This window comes from Camelus bactrianus, chromosome 2 (genome assembly GCF_048773025.1).
Source record: "Camelus bactrianus isolate YW-2024 breed Bactrian camel chromosome 2, ASM4877302v1, whole genome shotgun sequence".
NCBI classification, from domain to species: Eukaryota; Metazoa; Chordata; class Mammalia; order Artiodactyla; family Camelidae; genus Camelus; species Camelus bactrianus.
The window spans coordinates 133,118,798-133,140,362 of record NC_133540.1 but is presented as its reverse complement, the minus strand read 5'-3'; the positions used below and the strand labels follow the sequence as shown (position 1 = coordinate 133,140,362).

The 21,565-nt window shown below is 57.0% G+C and overlaps 1 protein-coding gene and 1 long non-coding RNA gene across 12 annotated transcripts in view; one reads left to right on the top strand and one right to left on the bottom strand.

Moving 5' to 3' along the window:
* Positions 1-21,565, bottom strand: part of SORCS2 (sortilin related VPS10 domain containing receptor 2) — a 445,133-nt gene that overhangs the window by 194,914 nt on the left and 228,654 nt on the right. The gene's annotated exons all lie outside the window — the stretch shown is intronic.
* On the top strand, positions 5,007-8,063 carry LOC123618241 (uncharacterized). The gene is made up of 4 exons (XR_006726657.2): positions 5,007-5,192; positions 5,288-5,504; positions 6,152-6,199; positions 7,887-8,063. It is a non-coding gene; the product is annotated as an uncharacterized LOC123618241 (long non-coding RNA).

Genomic DNA, 21,565 nt, shown 5'->3' with positions numbered 1-21,565 from the left:
GTGGAGGGAATGTTCCTAAACTGTTTACACAGTAGATTGATGTGGCTTTCAGCTTACGGCACTTACTCGCGCGGCTTTGCTTTGTAGCTATGTGTTGAGGGGTGAGTGTCTAGTTCTCTCCTAAGATCTGTTTCAGGCTCTGCTGCCTCCAGGAAGCCCTCCCTGACCACATTAAGTCTCACATAATGTTTTTCAGGCTCCGACTCAACACAGTAGAGAGGACTCCTCTTCCCATTGTTGTGTCAATCACACCTTCCAACAGCACTCTGAGGTCAGCAGTAAGGACATACCCTTTAGAGACAGAAGCTTGGAGGCTCAGAGAGGGGAAATGAGCAGCCCAGGGACTCACAGCCATCTCGTGGCTCACTCACACCGCTGCTCATCTCACAACCCTAACAGAGTAAGCTCTCAGTAATACCAGCTGATGAATGAATGGGCGAATGGCTGGACGGACACACAGATAAAGCAATTCTCTCTGCAGCTGCTGGAATCTGCTAAGTGGAGAAATACAAATCCATTGCCATGGGAAACAGGGAGTTAATATTTTCTCCACCAACAGAGCAAACACAATGTGCCAAATGGAGCTGGATGCCAAGTATTTACCACAGACCACAGCCTCCACTGTTGGCATCTTCAGGCCTCATTAGACGCAGACCATAGCAGCCTCCTGCACTTTGGTGGGAGTTGTCTGTTCAGATTAGAGAAAGCTCCTTTTCCCCCACACTGTTTCCTGGGGTTCAAGCAAGTAAGACACCATGGCTGACAGCAGATGTGGCCCTGGACTGTCCCCGGTTGTCCCTGCTGGCTTCCAGTGGCCTCCCCACTCCAAATTACCGCCTGACTAGGGAGTGGGGATTTAACCCTTAGCTGGGTGCCCCACGGCCGTGTCCTCTGCCTGGTATCCTGGCAACACCTCTGGGAAGTAGGCGCCATTACCCCCATTTTACAGATGGACAAATGGAGGCACAGAGGAGTTAGGGGTTCCTACGTTCCCCAGCAGGATCTGCTCTTAAGTGTCGTCCATGGGCCATCGCCTAATCTTTAGTTCTAGAAGGACAGGACCACAATCACCCCATTTTCCTATGAGAAAACTATTGACTCACGAAGGTCACATGGCAGAACCGTGCTTCTGACTCGGAGCCTGCCGCGAACACCCTCACCGTGCAGCCACTGGGAGAGATGCCCTCACCAGGCCGAGCTCTGCGTGCTGACCACTTCCACGTAGGATTTTTCTTCCTCTCTACAACCCCAGCAAAGTGGGCTGGTCTACATGGACCATTCAACTGTCCCAGGGCTGACCAGGGACAACGTAGGTGGCAGTTGTGGGAGGTGGGGTGTGGTGCCAGCCGTGGGGGTCTGCCAGGTGAGCAGAGCAGGAGACCAGCAGGGCCAGGAGCTGCCTTTGGGAACCAGCACAAGGTGGGAGGGGACAGTGGTGCCTGCAGGATCTGAGATGTGAAGGGACAGGGAGAGGCTGAGACTCCTGAAGAGAAGAGGCCAGGCTGGGGTCCAGTGGGGGTAGGGTTGTTGGGCCCCTCCTGGTGTGGGGTGGACCAAGCTGGCTTCACAGGCACACAGGCTAGATATGGGCTGTCTCCTGGGGCTGATGAGACAGTTCACTGCAGTCAGGCTGTAGGTCACCTGTGTTGGCCCCTGGGGAGCACACGGTCACTTCCACCTGTGTCTGCACCTCTTCTGTGACCACCTCCATCCCCATCTCCAGTCTGTGCCAGCATCTCCCCTGTACCTCCGTCTACACCGTCTCCGTCTGTTTCTGTATCAGTAGCTGTATCTGCATCTCAATTTCCAGCTCCAGCTCTGTCTCCAGCTCCAGGACCATCTGTATTTCCACCATCAGCTCCATCTCCTCTCCTGTATCTGTACGCACTAGATTCAAGTCAGCGTCATTACCACCTTCGTATTTCTAGAAGATGATGACACTGTACCAAGGCTCTGTTGCTTTATTTCTAAGCAGGTGGTTTCACCACTTTCAATCAGCCAGGAATCCCAAGGCCATGAACGTGGGGGACATACATCTGGATTTTTTTCTCTTTTGAGGTTGGATTTCCCTGCTCTACCAAGTAACAGTTTTCCTATTTGGGGCTTCTCAAAAGATGACTAAGATAATATATAAAAGTTTATGTAAAGCATATATTTTTTAAAAATATATTATTAGTTTTTGAATTCCCCAGCCCCTCAGGTGAGTTTGGGCTCCCACGCAGAGACAGGCCTGTGATCTAAGTGCCAGGATGTTATTACTGGCAGCCTCTCTGCTCGGCTGTTTAATTTTAAAACATGAAATTGGGTGGACCTTGTCCAATAAATGCACTGAGACATAAAGGAGTAGCCAGATATTTTTTTCAAAAAAGCGAAATGGCATTTAAATAGGCTGCCCATCCCATGGGTCACTGACATCCTAATGGTTTTATAGGATTCTTTTCTCCCTCAATTGCTGAGGCTGAAGAAATAAACCTGTGTCTGTATCTCTCCCTGTACCTTGAAGTAAACTGGGTCAGTGGGCGGCCTCAGGGCGAAGGGCCAGCCTCTCCTCATGCACAGTGAGCTTGAGCACGAGGGTCAACTGGGCAACCTGGCTTTAAATTCCAGCTTTACCCCTTCCGGGCAAGTGGCCTTGGGCAAGTCCCTTCCTTTCTCTGCACCCCACGTGTGCTCCCTGTCCTCAGGGTGTTATGGGCCAGAAGGGAGACAGACCTGTAAGTGGGAGTCACAGGGAGGGATGCGGTGACAGCAGGGAAGGTGCCAGGGGTGGGCCCACAGGTAAAACAACTGGGTTCATGCAGCCCCTTCTTATAAACAGGAGGAACCATTCTGATCAGACCCCTGACCGTCCCATTTTCACATTTTGATGGCGTTCATTTGCATTCACATACACTGTCCCTTTGAGAACAGAGACTGCTGCTCGGCTCAGGGTTCAGAATTGGTGACCAGCCTTGTGGGGACCAGTATGGCCACAGGATTCTCTTCCCCCACAAGGAGAAGTCGTCCTCAGACGCAAAAGCTAGGGATGGTTTGTGAGCCCTGTGAGGCCTTGTTCCGACCTCCCCTCTCCCTGTTCCCCCGGAGGCCCCTCTGCTTCTACCCTCACAACACACATTCCTTGTTTTGGCGGACACAGGGGCCTCAAGAGCCAGAGACAGGCTAGAGGCCATCCCCTCACTTTCGAGGATGCAGCTGGTAAAATGGGACAATGACAATCCCAGCCGCTCTGGGCTGCCGCACAATGGACGGAGCGGAGCGTCCACCACCTCGGGTCCACAGACAGGGAGCTTGATTTCAGGTTCGTCAGACACCCACGCTCGCTGCCGGAGCCCACGCTCCTTCCAAGGAGATCGGGGTGACTGTTCTTCCAACGTAATTACAGTGGAAATGAAGAAAATCACTAACCCTACCGGCAGGTGCGCAATTAATTTGAGGAACTTAATTGTGTCTTCGCGGGGGAGGATCTCCCTGGTCGAGACGTACTTTTAAAAGAGAGAAAGCGGAAGGAGGGGAAATACATCTCCAGATTCCTTCTGTCTCAAGGCACAGACACAGTAAGACAACACAAAGGTCCCCTTTGTCGGTGGGGACACTGGGGTGCAGAGAAGTCTGCTGCCTTGCCCTGGGCCCAGTTTGGGCATATTTGGCGCGGAGGAAAGCACTCCAGCCGCAGGGCCCCACGAGGCTCACCGCCAGTCCTGACCGCCCGCGCCAGCCCGGCGCCCTCGCCCGAAAGCCAGGTGGTCAGACCGCACGCGCGCCCCACGACCTGGGCGCTCACGGCTTCACGTCCACCAGCAAACAGAGCGACCAACTCTGAGGGAAGCAGGCGGCCACGAACGACAGATAACATCGTCACAGATGTGTCGCTGCTTTTATTTTCCCTCCAAGAAAGAGAAAGATATAAAGGCGAAGGCTACCTGCACCTGGGAACCAAGACCAAGAACGGAAGAAAGGCTCCAGCCGGAGCGCTGGGGGCCACGTGGGCTGGCGGCGGTCAGGGCGGAGGGCTGGGCCCCGCCGGGAGAAACGGAGGCCCAGGCCCGCGGCGGCGGCTGCTGCTGTGGGGAGGGCTCGCCCAGCGGCACAAATCTCAGGGCCCTGGAGAGACACGCGGGTGCCTCTCCCAGGGTTCAGGTGAGATGAGGGTCCGGGGCGAACTAACGCGTGCACGTTGATGCAGGTGCAGGGGCTCTGAGGGTCGGGCGGGCCGCGGGCCGGGTCTGCAGGCGTTTATGCAGGAGTTTCCACGGGAGACCACGGGCCCCGGCTCGTGGCCGGAATTGGGTCTGATGAACCCGAGGTTTAGTTCCAGGTCTTGTTCCGCACAGGCTGCCACAGGGCTGGCTTGAGCACTGAGGCTGGAGCCACTGCAGCCCGAAACTGACACCCGGTGGGACATGGGGGACACAGCCCTCCTGCCCCTGCCCTCCGGCCGCCAGGGTCCTCCCTGAGTCACTGAGACGTGCCCAGGACCCCGACTAAGCCTGTGGTCTTTCCCCAGGAGGCCTCCCGGGCCTTCCGTGTGAGGTCAGTTCCTCTCCATCACATCACCAGTTGTCCTCAGGTCTGAGGCCGGGACCCCAGCAACAGATGAGGACTCCAGCGTGGGAAGGTCCTCTGGGAGGTGATCCCAGGAGGTGCCTGTAGAGGAACAGGGAGGTGGGACGGGAAAGGGTGTGTCAGTAAGAATCACGAGGAGAGCTCAGGGCCGCCGGTCCCCTGCAAGATGGTGTGGAGCAGGCTGGGAGTGGGGAGGCCGGGGCAGGGACGCCTCCTCTTGCCCTCCTGGTTGGAGGCTCCTCCAGGTGTTACCTCCCAGCCTGCAGGTACTTCCTGCTGCCCGACAAGCAGCCTGAACAGAGAGAGCCCTCGGGAGGGGCCTGAGTTATTAATGAACAACTGAATAACGTGGCCTGCAAACCAGGGTTACCGGGGGGCGGCGATGGCTGGCTCGCCACCCACCCCAGGCTGCCTCCTGCTGAGAATACACCAGGCCCCCACACTCCCCCGTCCTTGTCCGCCTGCTGCCCAGCCAGGCAGGAACCATAGAAAATTGTTTCAAAACTGCCCCTCCTCCCAGGTGCATTTGTCTGCCTTTTCCACAAAGTTCCCGGCAGCCCTCTGGCTTCTACATTCCATGACAGTGAATTTTCTGGGAGAGATTGCACAGATCTCCTCTGCCTTCGAAGGTCTGCTTTACACTACTCCACTTCTATGAAAGATCCGCCTTAGTACCCGTTTCCGGGAACCAAAAGAAATCCGAAGAGGATCTTTGTTTTTACAGAAAAAGAGGTGAAAAGTGAAAATGCCATTCGATGTGCATCTTGCAGAGCTGCCAGAGGCGGCACGCCCAGGGCAGTGAGAGCTGCACCCCAGCACCATCCCCAGAAACCACACTCAGCGTCTCAGCATCCAGGCCCTCGTCGCTGCCAGAGCTGAGAACCAGGTCTGTCAGCCTCTGTGCTTCGTCCCGAGGTGTTTTGTGCAGGATGTGTCCTAAGGTAATTGCTACTTTGCTTTATGCCATTTTGGCTCACGGAAGGGTTTGTAGGCACGCTCCCCCTTGGGATAGCACGGAAACCTATATGGGGTCTGGATCCGCCTCTCCCACTAGGCCGTGACCTAGGGCAAGTCACTGCCCCCGTGAGCCTCAGCTTACCCCTCTGTGCAGTGGGATCGTGGAGGCACCTGTCCCCTTGGGTCGGGTGGGGATGAAATATGTCACTTCCTGAGCGCAGGGCCTGGCACGGAGCAAGCCCTCACTGCGGCAGGAACCATGACTGTGGGTTAATGGAGAAATCCGACCTTGGATTCTTTGGAGGTGTGGTGTGACCTTTGTAACCCTTGGCAGGGACCCAGCCAGGCAACGAGCTCACCGGGGTCAGGCTCTTGCCTGAGGAGCTGGGGTGCTCCTGACGTGAAGTGTAGCAGGACGGCCTTGTCCTCCGCTCGGTGTGCCAGGGGTCAGCAGGGTTGGGGGCCCCCCTAGTTTATGAAGCGCTGGGCAAGTCCCAGGCCTCCCAGAGCCTCCGTCTCCTCATCTGACAATAGCAGCAACCCCACAGGGCTGTGGGGAGGGCCGAACAAGACCCTCCTCTGAGACGCCCACCTGTCCTCACAACACCATCCTTTCTCTCCATCCCTAAAGGACCAAACAGCTGGACCAAAGGAAGGAGGCCCATCAGAGCATGGCAAGGTAGGATGTGGCTTCCTCACGCCCAAGGCCTTAGCCACAGAAACCAGCCGTGGGAAGCTGCTGTCTCTCTCTACCACTCTGACCCTCAGTGTCCTCTTCTACAGAACACCAAGTCATTCACAGCAGTGCTACTTAGAGTAAACTGGGTCACGTGTACAACAATAAGAGCCCCCACTCAGGTTTTATTCTGTCCCGCTACTCTGTGCAGGTACCACTAACCCGTTGCACAGGCGCTGGTACCCAGGTGCACAGCCCGGCACTGCTGGAGAGGCAGCGCGGGCCTCTCTGCTCTATAAAGCCCAGCTGTGTCCGCAGCTGCAGGATGTCCGCAGCCCCTCGGCCCCTTCCCTGGTCAGCAGGTCCCTCCCTGGGCCAAGTTCCTCTGCCTGGCTCCCCGGGAAGGCCCCCCTTCCAGCCCAGGCCCTTCCCACCCACGCCTACTTCCTTTCTGTGGCTTTGGCCTTTTCAAATGTGGCCCATGAATAATGAATCCCTGTTATAAATTTAGAAAATGGCCTTTCTCCCTGCAGCTTGGCCTTTCTCTTTATTTTTATCATGCTGGTTTGCAAGAAAACTACTGATTTCTTGAAAACACATTTTTCCCTCAACTGATTTCCTGACAACCAAAATTAAGTTGCTAATTTCACAGCATCTGTGCGGAGCCCCACTGGTTGCTGCCCCGTGTTGGGGGTTAGGAAAGGGGTGAGGGGCCCCAGGAGCTTTCCAGAAAGTTCTAATTCCTGGGGGCTGGAGGCGGGGCAGGGTGGGGTGCTGTGGTGGGAAGGGCCCCGGCCTTGGAGTCAGACATGGGGGGAGCCCTCCCTGGGCATCCCGGGCAAGTGATTCACTTCTCTGGGCTTTTGGTCCCTTATCTGAGCAACACAGAGGCGAGGACGTTCTTTGCAGGCGTCCTGAGGGAGTTTTGTGACATAAGGACACGGAGATGGGTGGTGGTGCCAGCACAAAGGGGGCCCCACTGCTTCTGTCTCCTCCCTCCCCGCCTTCATACTTTGGACTTCATAAGGCACTTGAGGAACCTTCCGGAACACTCTCTAGAAAGTTTGAACTCCCTCCCCCGTCCACTCTCCCCGGCGGGATTTTGGAGTTGACCTGTGCCTCCAGGGTCCCTCTGGGTCTGGGTATGCTCCCTTTGCGCCAGGCCTCACCCCTTCCCTTCCTGACCCTTCACTCCGCCAGGCCTGGGCAGGGGCCAAAGTCACAGGAAACGGGCGTCAGTGGGGGATAACCGAAGGGGATGCCCAGAAAGTCACAAAGCCCTGAGCTACAGAGGGCACCAGCCCAGCCCTCTTCACTGGCCTGTCCTCCCCTCTCCTTCCCCAACCCCCATCCTCACACTCTTTCAAGGTCAGCGCCAGAAGCCTTTTCCTGGTGACTTCCCTCATTAATTTAGGCCCTGTCCTCCTCTTGTCCTGGCAGAGTGACTACCCCCACACTCTACAACATCAGGCTTTCCTTGTCAGCTCCCCCACCCCCGCCTCCAGCCCACCAACTGACACACACTCAGGCTCCAAGAGTCTCGAGAACTAGGCCCCACCTCAGGCCGCCCACCAGCCCCGCCCGAGTCCTACAGGAGAGCTTATGCCCAGGGCTCAGCACAGCTCCTGGCAGCATGAGCACTGGGTGAGCAAACGAATAAACGGGCTAATGAGTAAATGAATCTGAACAGATGCAACTGCCATCCGTGAAGACCTGCCTGGCTGGAGCCTCTGTGCCACGCCGTGCTCAAGGCTGCAGGCTCAGACCATGATCCCACCTCTAACCAGCTATGTAGTCTTCACAAGTCACTCAGCCCCTCTGTAAAGGGGAGAGAATACAGCACAATAAAAGAACCCATTTCAAAGGGCTTCACGGTGAGTGTTAAATCATTCACGTGAGTGAATTAACACAGGGTGAGAGCTCAATAAATGGAGATTGCTATGATGGTGATAATGGTGATGATGGTGGTGGTGGTGATGGTGGTGGTGATGGTGGTGGTGATGGTGGTGATGGTGATGATGGTGGTGGTGATGATAATGATGGTGATGATGGTGGTGGTGATGGTGGTGGTGGTGATAATGATGGTGGTGTGGTGGTGATGGTGGTGGTGGTGATGGTGATGATGATCGTGGTGGTGGTGGTGATGGTGGCGATGGTGGTGATGGTGATATAGTGAGGATGGTGGTGGTGGTGATGGTGGTGGTGGTGGTGATGGTGGTGATGATGGTGGTAGTGATGATGGTGATATCATAGTGAGGATGATGAGGATGGTGCTGATGGTGCAGACAGTGCTGGCAGGACGTGCTGGGGGAAGGTAAAGGGAGCCACCGCTACTCTGGACCTTTATGTGTCAGCTGCTGTGCCAGCTGTTTTACCATCAAATATCAAAGTTCTGAACGTAGTGATGCCTCAGTTCACTGGGTGACCCCAGTAAAGGCTGGGGAAGGGCACCAGGCTCTCTGGACGTCTCAGTTTCTTTCCTGGGTACATGGGGCAACGTCCCTTGGTCTGGAATTCCTTCACAGGGTTGTCATGCAGCTCAGATAAAGAAGCTGAGAGTCGAGTGCAAAGGTTTCCAGACTGCAGAGACCAGAGGCTGCTCTCCTCCCTCCTGAGCCTCAGTTTCCCCATTTGCACAAGGAGGTGGCTGATGTTCATGGTCCCCCAGACCCTCCCAGCTGTGAGATGCTGGGAGCCAAGGGCCCACGGGGCAACTATTTATTTCTGAGGTCAACAGGTTGGGTGGGTGGGGTGTGGAAGAGGGAATCTCCATGGGCGTGGCCTGTGCTGGGAATAGCATTTGACCTCTCAATAGCTGCTGTTCCCATTTACTGGATAAGGAAACTGAGGCTCAGAGAAACGGGGAGAGCTGCCAAAGAACATGCAGCATGCTGGGGGCAGAAATGCACACCCAGGTCCTCCCTGGCTCATGTGGATTAAGCAGGACATTGAAAAGCAACCCCGGACACTGTCCTGCAGGGCCCAGCACTGGCCACCCACAGCTTTGGTGCCTGCGTGTCCTCCTGACTTCCACAGAGTGTGTTCCTCATTTTCTGCATTTTCGACTCCAGCCTGTTGGGTTCACCCTGTGCAATCTTGTGCAGTCCTTGTGAGGGGAGGGCCTTTCCCAAACCACCATGGGCTCCAAGCTCCCTCTGCTCCCAGCACAGCGAGGGCGGCCTCCTCTCTTCCCTGTTTGCTTTGGACCCCGAGTTGCTGCATTTGCTGGCCAACTGCACCCAGGAGTCCTCAAAGGAAGCGGAAGGCCTCCCTGCATCATTAACAGCCCGGTCTGAGCATGCAGCCTGGGGGCCTGGGACCAGCACCAGGCTTGAGCCAGACCACAATTTGAATTGCAGTCCTGCCAGCTGTGTGACATGGGGCAGATCGCCCACCCTCTCTGAGCCTCAAGTTCCCCACTGCCCAATGGGCTCCATCACAGCCTCATGAGATTGTGTCGAGGAAGGGAGGAGACACAACCCAGGGCTTGTGGTTCTCAGCAAACGAGAGTGCCCTTCCCCGACTCCTCAATGGGCCACCACTAGGGTTAAAACATGATCAGATTCGGACAGCGCTTGCCACAGACTAGGGGCTCAGGGAAAGGCACTGCCCACAGGGTCCACGGTCCTGAAGCTGGTGTTTCCCTTGTCAACACCAGAAGTGGGAGGTCCCTTGCAAGGTGGGTGCACCACTGCGGTCACAAGGGCCCCCACTTTCTAGTCCATGGGATGGGGAACCCACACAAACCACCCCTCCTGTGAGAAAGGCAAGGCCAGCCTGATCATTCCTGTTTCACAGATGAAGATCCTGAGGTTCCAAGAGGGTCAGTGATGTGCCCAGGCCCCCAGCTGGTCAGGGCTGGAGCAAGGCTGGGGTTTGGGTCTGGGGAAGGCCGGACACCATCCAGGGTCAGTGGGCACATCCCAGTGGTGGTTGGAGCCGGGGAGGGCAGCAGGAGGGAGGAAAGGGTGGCCGAAGGGCATAGCCTCAGAGAAAGCTGGAGGAGGCCTCAGCCTGACAGAAACCTGGCCTGGCCTCCCCCAAGGAGCAGGTGACAGGGGGAGACACCAGCTAGGAAGTCACTCCCCCTAGAACTCTGCTGACTACCAGCCCATCCCTAACTTGGGGGGAGATTAGCTTTAGAAGACACAAGTACAGGGCAGCATGTTTGCATGTGAACGGGTAAGAGGTAACATCCACAGAGCCCTAACCATGCTCTGGGCATCACCCAGTGGGCACTCAACCCTCTCTATGAACAAGACGTGACAAGGCCCCATTTTACAGATGTCAAAACTGAGTCTCAGAGAAGCACGGGGATATACGGGGTCAATCTGAGCTCAGCCTTGTCTCACTCTCTAAGTCCCTGCTTTCTGCTGCATCTTCCTTTAGTCCAAGTGGACCCCAGGGTGCTCTGGGGTCTGAATTGACGCAGATCCAAGCAGAAATAGTCCCGACAGCTTCCACCACACCCAGCATCTCATCTGGACGGGCGAGGTCATGGCACCAAGGCTGGAGGTACAGTCCCAGAGCCAACGCACAGTCTCCAAGCCCACTGCCCCTGGCCTGTGGGGCCCTGAGCCAGCTGGGCCTCCCCGGCCTCCCTAACGTACCCCATCAACAGGGATAACAGTGCCAGCGCTGCCTCAAATGACAGCTGTGAGGCACAGAGCAGCTACTGAGCCCAAAGAGCTCAGAGGAGCATGTGGTGCAAGGACTTAACAAATGCTTAATGAACGCCAGCAGCTACTGCCAAAGGAAGGTTCCTTTTGCAGATGCAAACACAGAAGCTCTGAGAGGTTAAGTCACGTGCCCAAGGTCACACAGCTGGTATCAGGAAGAGTCAAACACAGATAGATCTGAATCACAGCAGTCCCTCTACATTTATTCAGTCAACAAGCATGAGGTGAGCACCTACTGTGTGCCACACTTTGCGCGAGTGCCTGGGTATCCAGGGACACGAACGTGCAAAGTGCAGCTGCTGTGACCGCCTGCAGGGAGGACGTGCTCTCATAGGGACCTGGGGACAGAAGCAGCACGTACGATTCACAGTCAAGGGCAGGAAGCTCAGAGCTGCTGTGGGAGCACAGGTGAGGACGCCCCACCCTAACAGCCTCAGGGGCCATCCAGCACCATGGATAGCCTCCTGGGGGACAGGACATCCACACAGGACTGGAGGGTGAGGACGGGTTACTCAGGCAAGAGGGCATAGGGAACAGCATGAGCTGAGGTCTGGAAAAGAAAGCCAGCATCATGTGCTCAGAGAATGTCAAGTAGGTTCAGAGTGGGAGGAACTTAGAATTGGGGAGGTGGAGACCTTGGGGCGGGATTTGGTTTATATCCACAGGTGGGCAAAGGGAAACCAGTGAAAGGATTCACCGGCAGGAGTGTTAGCAAAGTGGGGACGCGCTGGAGGGGGCAGGATGGGCAGCTGGGATGCTGGTAAGAAAGAGGATAAGCAGCCTGACCCCATTGCACTGGATCCCCCCGGGGGGGCGGGCAGACTGGGTACGAAAGGATGCCAAGCTCCGGGGCTGTGATGCTTATGGGGCTGTCTGTCTTTCTCCCCCGTGTGTGGAGTCCCCGCTCCTGCTTGTGTTCCCCCCGCCTCCTTCAGGGACAGGCGGTCTCTAAGCTGGGGTCTCCTGACTGCAGTGAGCTCTGAGGCTGGTCCCCCGACAGTGGCAGTCCTGAGGCGCCAGCACAGCCCTGAGGACGGATGCTTTACAAGGCCAACCGAGGGGACAGGAGCATTCCTGCCAGCGAGCCCCGTGGCCTCCTCAGAGGGCACCCTTCCCGGAGGAGGGCTGCCTGGGAAGGCCCCGCCCCCTAAACTCCCTGCACTGCCCAGGCAGGGCAGAGGGATGCACTCACGGGCCCCCACTGGCCCTAAGAGGGGTCATTTTCCTTATGCAGAACAGGAAGGAAACGGTCTTTTCCATGACGCTGCGAGAGGGGAGGACAGGGGCTCCCAGGGCCCCCAGACAGGCAGGCAGGACCTAGAGAATAAATAACCAGCAGAGTCCAGCGCCGGGCGGTGGCCCTTCCCCGGCCGAAGCTGTCAGCTCCCAGTCTCAGGTCACATCTGCTCTCTGTCCCACCCCTACTTCTGAGTGTGGCCCTTGGGGCCTCGGCCCCGGGACCCTCCCTCTACCCCACCCCCGGGACCCGGCCTTGCATCACGCCCTCCTGCTGCCCAAGGCTCTTGTAGACCCTGCTTCGAACCTCCAGTGGAAGGCGCGGCAGGCCCGGCACCCCCCGCCCCTTCTCTCCTCCCTGAATCCCTCCACGCCACTCGGGAGCCCCTCCCCAGCCCCCTCACTCCCCAGCAGGACTCTCGAGGGGGACACAACAACTCGCGAATGAAGGTTCTGGACTGGGGTTTGGCAGAGCTCCTGTGTTTTCTGGAACACAGACGCCGTGAACATCAGAGATGGAGCCTGGACCTAAGCCACGTGAGATGATCTTGATTCAGAAATTCTCGCCTCCCTTTATGCGCACAGACAGGGTTTCAAACCTGAAATATGAGGCTTCTAGTTGTCTTATTGGCAGGGAACATGTGGACGATTTAAAATGCCAAATCAACTGCAAGATGTCGGCAAGGCCCGGTGGGGGGTGGTGGCAGCACACCACGTGGATTCTTTACCACAGGAGAAAGGATCCCCAGGAGAGGGACCCTCCAAAGACTTAGCACCACCTGGACAGTGGCGACGTGGCACCTGATGCCCCGGCGAGCGGGAACCTGTTCACCAAGGCACGAGCGATCATGTGGCCACAAATGCTGAGGTCGAGTTAGGGTGCTCAGAAATAGCGGGGTCTGCAGAGGCAAGCTCAGGGAGGCACACCTCTGAATGCATGACTCTCAGCAGCCCAGCCCTGCTCCCTGCCCACCAGGTGGTTGCTGAGCCTGAATTAGGGCCAGACTCCCCCATCACAGGAGTCTCGTGGAAGCTGGTATTAGCACCCGGTCTCCCTGCGGGCTGGTGATCCCCAGACGGCGGAGGGGCAGAGGCCGGCGGAATGCAGCTGGGTCTCTCCAACACCGGAGGGTAATCGAGAATGTTAACAGCTCCCTTTTCATATTTTTCCATACAATTTAGATCACAGCCAACAAGCTGATGCTGCCCAGGTTCTGATGTTGGAGGTGATTCTCAGGGAAGCCCAGACAAGGGGCAGGGACCTCAGGTTCAAGACTGATCTCTGCCTCACCGCACGGGGATCCTGGGCACGTCACAGCGTCTCCAGCCTCCTTCCCTTCCCCCTGTAAGATGGGGTGGCTGTGCCCACAGGTGAAGGTCCTTCTGGTGGTTGAATGTCACTGGGAGCTCGGGAAAGCAGAACTTCGATTTATTACCGAGAGAAGACTCCTGCTGCTTCTGATGTCGGTGGGCTTCTTGGTTCAGGAAGAGACCTGCAGGGGCCCCTCCTGCACACATGTGGAGGGAGAGTCATCCAGCCCCTCCCAGGAGGGGACAGCAGTGGAGCGCCATGCCCTCTGAGCTGACCCTTGGGGAAGTGAGAGACAGTGGTGTGTGGGGACCAGGGAGCATCCTGGACAGAGGGCCTGGGACCTCATCCTCTCCCCTCTGGGATCTGTAGGGCGTTGAATAGGGACCTCCAAAAGACACGTCCGTATCCTAACCCCCAGAACCTGTGAATATGACCTCACCTGGGAAAGAAATTTCTTTGCTGATGTGAGGAAGTTAAGAATCTCAAGACAAGATCATCCTGGATTATCCGAGCAGGGCTTAAATCCAGTGACAAGTGTTCGTGTAGGAGGCAGAAGAGGAGACACACAGACACACAAGGAGGAGGCCACGTGAAGAGACCGGGCGGGGGGTGGGGGATGCAGCCACAAGCCAAGGAGCGCTGGGGGCCCTGAAGCTGAAAGAGGCAAGGATCCTTCGCTAGGGCCTTCAGACGGAGCACAGCCCTCTGACACCTTGATTTCAGACATCTGGTCTCCAGCACCGTGAGAAAAGGAATCTGTTATTTTAAACCCCTGGTTTGTTACAGCAAATGCAGGACACTGACCAAGAATCAGAGTAATCGGGGGGGGGGGGTCTCAGCTGGGCCAGGAGGCGACGGTTCAGCCCCAGGTGCCCCAGCAGCGCAGGCGTGAGGACCCTCAATGGTTCCTTCTTGTGAGGAAAAGGAATCCATCCTGGTGACCCTGCCCAGGGCCAGGGAGTCCAGAGGAGGAGGCTGAGTCCAGCCCATGACCCTCTGTCCCCAGCTTCTCTGGCCCTGCCAACAGCCACCCTGCAGGCTGGTCCAGACTCCGAGGGCAGCATACTGGGGCCCTGCTGGCCGAGGGGCAGCCCACAGGGCTCCTCAGATTGGGCAGGTCTCCTTTTCAACCACTGGAAAGAACATTTGCAAAAAGCCTCAAGAATGCTGGCGGTCCTGCTATAATGAGCACAACTCAATGGAAACATAAAGAGCTGTTTCCTCCCGTGAGTGGGAATCCAAGGCTGTGATGCGGGTGACCTCAGTGGGCTCTGTGGTGCCTGGTACCAGCGTGAGCTATCAGACAGGGGCCAGGATGCTGACTGCAATGCAGGGAGTGACGATGGTGGTGGGGCTGCTGGCTGGGCCCTGGTTGACCTGCTTGGTTTAGGGAACTCCCCTGGGTTGAGCTGCCACCCCCAGTCCCCGCCCTGACCCGCCTGCCTCCCAGCTCTGAGCCTCCCCCTCATTCCCGCCTCTCCGGGTTCCCAGCCTCTCAGCCCTGCCTCTCTTCTCCCTCCTCTGGGTCTAACCTAATCTGGCTTCCCCTGAGCCCAGGGAAGGCTCCCTCTGGATGCTCCTCCCTCCGGCCTCCCTCAGTCTCCCAGCATGTTCCCAAGGAAGCTGCCCTTCCCAGAGGAGCCAGCCCTGAGGCCACCCAACCTCTGCCCCGGTGCCCAGCCTCCACTGTGTCCACACCAGGGCCCTACCAGTAGGTCAAGACTCCCTAACCTGTTTCCCACCTGGTGTTTTCCACTAGGAGGAAAAGTAAAGAGAGTGCTGGGAGCTGTAAGCGAAGAGCTGGAGGAAGCAGCCTCCCCTTGGGGCTCAGGAGGCAGACAGGAGGCTGTGGGGGAGAGGCCGGCCAAGCCAGCCTGCTGGGGATGAAGGGAGCTCAGCTGGGCCGGGCTGGGCCGCCGTGTGATGGAGAAGGCAGAGGGTGGCCTCTGAGCCCTGGGCTGCGTGACCCCGGTGCTCTGCCCGGAGCCTGTCATGCCCAGAGCAGCCACGTCCCCTGTAACTTGGAGTCTGCGGGTAGGGCTCTGACATGCCCAGACGGGAATGAAAACAGCGGGTGTGTGGTTTCCTGGCAGGACTCTCAGAACCTGTGCCCACAGGGAAGTCTGGCCTTGGTCCAGAACTCTTCATAACTCGCTCACTCGTTCATTCAATAAATGCCTTTTGCGCGGATGCTCAGGCCCTGTGCGAACCCTCAGCTGGGTCCCCACACTTGCAGAGGGGCTCCCCTTCCTGTAGGAGCAGCAGGCAACACACACACACACACACACACACACACACACACACACACACACACACACACATATGAAAGGAAGAGGGGTCTGGCCAGAGGGACAGGGTCGGGTGCCGTGGAGGCGGCTCTTGGGAGGTGACATTTAATCTGTAATGCCCCTTCCAGCTCAGCATCCTCACACTGAAAGACAGCATCACTTTGTTTTTTCCTTTTAAATAAGATCGGAGTGGAGGAGGGGAAAGGAGAGGAAACCCCGCGGGGTGCATGTGCGGACGACAGAAGTCCTGTTCTTTCCACGCCATCATCAGCACTTTCTGGCCAAAGCCTTCGGATCCTCATGGGGCCGCACTCCTTTCTGCTCCACAAACCTTGCTAAAGCAGACTTCCCGGTGACAGCATCCTTCCCACGGCGATGCTACCTTAATCCCTGCCCAGCTGCTCCGTCTCGGCTCCATTAGAAAGAGAATTCATAACATATGAGGAAGATAAACTTGATACTGTGCAGGTCACTTTGGTTCCTGACCTGAGAAATATGGACACGTGTGAGCGGGATGACAGACGCAGCGGCCTTTGGTGGGAAAGACGGAGATGTAATTCTCAGCGCGTCTAAATCAGTCACCTTGGAAAATACACTCAGCTGCAGGGCGGGCTGCGGGCTAGTTCCCGCGAGTAGATGGTGGGGCCTTGAGAGTGGACAGCTCGAAGGTGCTCTCACTGCATGTTGATTTCTACTGAGCTGTGCTTCCTAGGAAACCTCGGCAAAGCAAAGAAAGGCAAAAGCACTTAAGTGCTTGAAAAAATAGGTGGGGAAATAACATCTGTAGAGATGGAACGTCCTGGGGTTTGGAATTCCATAAATGCTACTTTCTAAGTCAGCAGGACTTCAAGTTTTTGGGTTTCAGTTTCCCGAGTTAAGTATGGGGACTCAGTGATAACCCCATCGAGGGGGTGTTGCCAGCCCCTTAAAAGAGAAGATGTACCAAAGGTTGCTAGCCTGGGACCCCGGCACGTAGTAAATGCTCAATAAATGTCAGTGCCCTTTTCTCTTCCCAGCAAGCCCCACCTCTGATAAATGACAGATTTGAGTTAGATTATCTCAAAGTCCCCAAATTCTAAGAATCCATGTGAAAAAAGTTCTACTTAGACTTGACCTCAAAGTTATCTTCCCATTTACCTGAGTTGAAAACATGACCCAAACGTCTTGCCCTTCATTCACTCATGTATTAAAAACGCACACATCCCCACCTCAGGGCTCATCAACGTCACACCTCTGGGTCTTCTCGCAGCGCTGGGAGGCCGGCAGGGCAGCTGAAACAATTCCGAGAGGCCTGGAGGCCCTGAGGCCATATAGCGCACCAGCAGGGGGTCAGGGTGAGCTGCCCCCAGCTTGAGTGCCCCGTGCCTGTGTTTCCCACTGGGATGGCGCAATGTGAGGAGGCTGGTGGCAGAAGACAGACACAAACGTGCAGAGGATTCCCTGTGCGGGGGGCTTTAACAGAAGATCTTATTTCAGTCCCTCGGCCCCCTGGAGAGCGAGGTCTCAGTACCAATCCCTGTGTTTCACAGGTGAGGAAACTGAGGCTCAGCGTTCTTAAGGTCCACGCCTTAAGATGCAAGTGGACGTCCAGGGGGAGAAGCAAGTGATTTTCTTCGGTCCCTTCCTCTCGATTGAGAACTCGTGCCGGGGGCTCCAGCGAGTGAGAACACCCCACGGGCCCCTGCACACCGGGCCGCAGCTGGCTGCGCCAGGCCTGGACACTGGCCCTGGGGGAGTCTGCCATGTTCTCTTTCCTGGGAATTTGGAATTAGGGCTGGAGAAGCTGGCTGAGCGGGTCCGGGAAGGGTTCCACGATCCGGACTCGCGGTCCAAGGCTGCCGTGTTGGACGGGGCGTCGGTCGAGCAGGTAGAGCCCCTGGCCGCAGAGCAGCAGAGGGCTAGTTCCCCAGTGGGCGGCGGGAGGAGCCGCCGATGGCGAGGGAGAGAGAGCGGACAGGGCCGCCCCGGCTTCCAAGCACGCTGTCCCCACTCAGCGACGCTCACCCACAGGGCTGCCTGCCCTTCCTATCACGAATCTCACTGTACGTAAGCCGCCTGGAGTCAGTTTCTGTTTTGCAACCCACAGCGCCCTAACTAGGACATGAGCAGTTGCTCCGCGGTTCAACCTGGGCTCTTCCTGCTCCCAAACGCTGAAGACGTACACACCAGGGGAGAGGGCAGGCGGGAGGGGGGCCCAGACGCACGCCCTGGCTTTGGCCACGGCCTCGGGTGGGCGGCGTGTCTGCCTTCTTTCCCACCCCAGTGCCCGGTGCCCTGTGCGTCCATCTCCCCGGTTACCTGACTTCACACCTGCCAAGTGACCAGTCCAGGTCGTGATAAGCTTGTCGTTATGTGGTCCCTTCCCTGCGCCCCTGTGACCGCCTAGCAAGGCCCCTCAGAGCTTCCTCCTCCCTCAGTCCCAGGGACAGGCCCCAGCAAACCCAGACGAGCCCCCGCACCCTCTCCTGCACTGCCCAGGCTGCAGTGCGACCCGGACCTCAGGGCTTCCCGCCTGCGGCAGAGCTGCCGCCTCCTCCCCAGGCTCCAGATGCCCTTGTCCCCTCATCCCACCATGCAGGGGCTGCCCACCTGACCACAGGTCACTCTCCAGCTTGCAGGTCACTCCCACCACCTCAGCATCAACTCCAGCGCCCTCAACTGGAATGCGGGCCTCTTCACCTGCCCCCACCCTGGCTATGAGGCCGCATCTCCTGCAGCCAGCACCACCACCACACCCAAACAGCACACCAAGGACGGGCCCCACGTTTTCTAGCCTCTCTGCCCTTGCATGTTTTGTCTTCTGTGTTCAAAAGTGATACCTTCCAGGTTGGCCTGGAAAACTCCCACACACCCCCCAAAGCCCTTCTCAAATGGCACCTCCTCTTTGCGGCCCTCTCCAAAGCACCCCAGCACACAGCCCGGCCAGCATCTCCTGCTCTTTGCTCTGTTCTACATCTCACTACAAAGCATAGTGAAGGTGCGTACGATTTCGTGGCATGTGTGACTGTCTGCTCACTAGACTCTCAGGGCTGGAGGGCAGAGGGGTAAGCCTCTTGTCCGTGTTGGGATTCCAGAGGTCTAATGAGCCCTGGGATGTCACGGGCTCTCCAAACGAGCTGTTTGAACTCAATTAAATTACTCTGTGGGCACCTGCCCAAGCTGTTAATTTTGAGTTCTGTTACCCCAGGGCTGGCTTTGAATTAGCTGAGGCAGTCACTCCATCAGCCTCCACAATTCCAGGAAAGTATCCAGGGCAGGAAGAGAAGATGACTTCGGTCCAAAGCCCAAGTCCTGGGTCCAGCACGCCTTTCCCAGCAAAGGCTGGAGCCAGGGCAGAGCATCTGGTTTGGGGGTGACCTCCTGCCCACCTCCCCCAGCATCTGCTTCACCCCTGATCATCGTGGCCTAACCATCCTCCCCACTCCTCTGACCCCCAGCCAAGGTAGTATCGAACTCTATTACATGGCAAAGGTGGGTGGTGTCTCCTATCCAACAAAAAGCAAATCAGACTTGGCCCCTGAGAATTTCAGACGATATGTGCCCACCAAGCTGACCAATTTCTGAGACCAACACACAAAGAAAGGGAGCCGACTTGGACTGCCAGGTGGGATGGTAGCACCCGCCCGCCATGGTGTGACCAGCCCCGGCCATGGGACTGTGACGCTGTGAACGGGGCGCCCCTCGCCGGCACACACCACCACACACTCTGCAATCCTACTTTGGCAAATTCTCGATGGACGACCTCCAGCAAGGCTTCCTGACAACAGCAGCGTTTGGATCTCATCGAGGAGCAGAAGGCCAGGTGGCCTCAATGCCTGCCCCTCGCCTCCAGGCCTGGGGCTTGGCACAGTCTTGCTCAATAACAGCTGAATGTCAGGAAGAAACTGGGCTTCTGGCGGAGGCGCCAGCACTGGGAGACAGTGCCCGTGGAACCAAGCATCTCGGCTTCCCCCATGGGCTCATGTGCGGGTCCTAACCAGGCAGGCCCGGTGACAGTAAGAGACTGCCCTCACGAGAATGCTGCCCCCTGACTCTGCATCTCCCAGTCTCACCAGATCCTTCTTGTGCGGTGTGAGAAGAGTCAGTCACTGCATGGTTTGCACACTGTGGGACCACCGTCCAAGCCAGAAGCGAGCTGAGTGTGTGCGTGCGTGTGTGTGTATGAGTGTGTGAGAGAGAGTGTGTGTGCGTTCAGGACCATTTTGTGAACAGATTTCATCTTAGTTTCCAGCCTCATCTCACCAGGATCCCTAAATTATGACCCCTAGGCTTCTGCCTACCAACTTGCTAGAAGGTTCCAGGGAATCCTGCCTCTGAACTTCTGTACCTGCTACTGCCCCTTCCTGGAGCTGTCACTCTCCAGCCCTACTTGACCCCCATCTTCGGAGCCATCCGAGGCCCTTCCCCACAGGTACCTCCTGACCATCCATCCCCTGATGGACATCACCCTTCTGGTATCTGAGTCACCCACTGGCCTCTGGACTCCTTGGGGACACATACCTTGCACCTCAGTACACCCAGCATGTAGCAGACCCTCCACCCAACCCGTCACATTCAGTTCAGTAAACACACATCTGTTGATGTTGTATTGACAGGCTATTTGTTCTGGCAACAGTTTTTCATGTTTACTCATTAGATTTGCACTCCTAACATCACTCCTTCCTTAGATGCTTTAATATAAAACAATAAGCAATCAGTGCCCAGAACAAAGGCCGGCTGCCCTGGCGAGCCTGACGGTGCTAGTCTAACAAAGCCGCACCCGCCAGCGGCTCAGACCATCGCTGGCAAAGGAATCGATGAAACGGAGTATCAAACTGACAATTATGTCTCAGGGATTAAGATTTTTTTCCCCATTAACACTTAGGCCCCAGTCAACTCGTGCTTTCCTCCACAATCTGAGTTGATGAAATTTTGTTCGGTTACTCCTGTCCCACCTCCCGTCGGATCAGTTCCAGAGCATGGGAGCCTTCCAGAGGGATGCTAATGACACAGGTGACGAGGCCCCACCCGCCCCGGTGCAGGGAGCCCTTTCCTGCTGCAGTCGGCGGGAGGTGTGGCTGGGGCCGATCGCCGCCTCTCCACACGGGCCCCGGCTTATGAGTCTGTGCTCCCAGGCCCTTCTGAGAAGAGCACATACACGAAAGAAATGTGGGGAGGGGGTGAGGGTTGGGGGGCTCTCTGTCCACCCCCTGCCCCTTCACAGGCCCCTCCTGAAGGGCAGCGACCAAGCACTTGGGTTTGGCACCAACGTGCAACGTCCTTCATTACCTGACTCCACCCTTGTCATCTGTCCCCCAGTGCCTGCCCCCTGACCCCGCTGTGGATCCCCTCATCCCCCTGATGTGGGAAGCCCACCCAGTTCGGCCCCCCTTTCCTCCACCCTTTCCCACCCAGCAAGTCCCACTTGGCCACTGCTTCTCCCAACGCCTCCCCTGAACCTTCCCCAACCAGAAGGTGGGGGAGGCCTCTCTGTGCAGCCAGCCCCTGGCCCTTCCTCGGTCCCAGCACATCCCTGGGCCTGTCTGTCCACTGTAGGCTGATGAGTCTCTGGGACCCCTACCTCGAGACGCCCTCCCAGGAAGCACTGGCACAAAGCAGGCCACAGGAATGTGCCCCGGGCTACCTGCTGGTGTCACAGCAACCCAGGAGGGGGACACTCATCCTTGCTCTGTAGACGAGGAGGTGTAATCTCAGAGATGCCAGGATCCGGGGTCTAGTGAACAGGGAAGTCAAGCTGGACGCCCTCGCCTTCCTCTAGACCTCAGGTCCCTACTCCTTAAGCCTCCAGTCCTGTAAGAGTGAGGGGTGGGGCCAAGACTGCTTGGACTTTAACCTGCAAGCCTGGGTAAAGGCC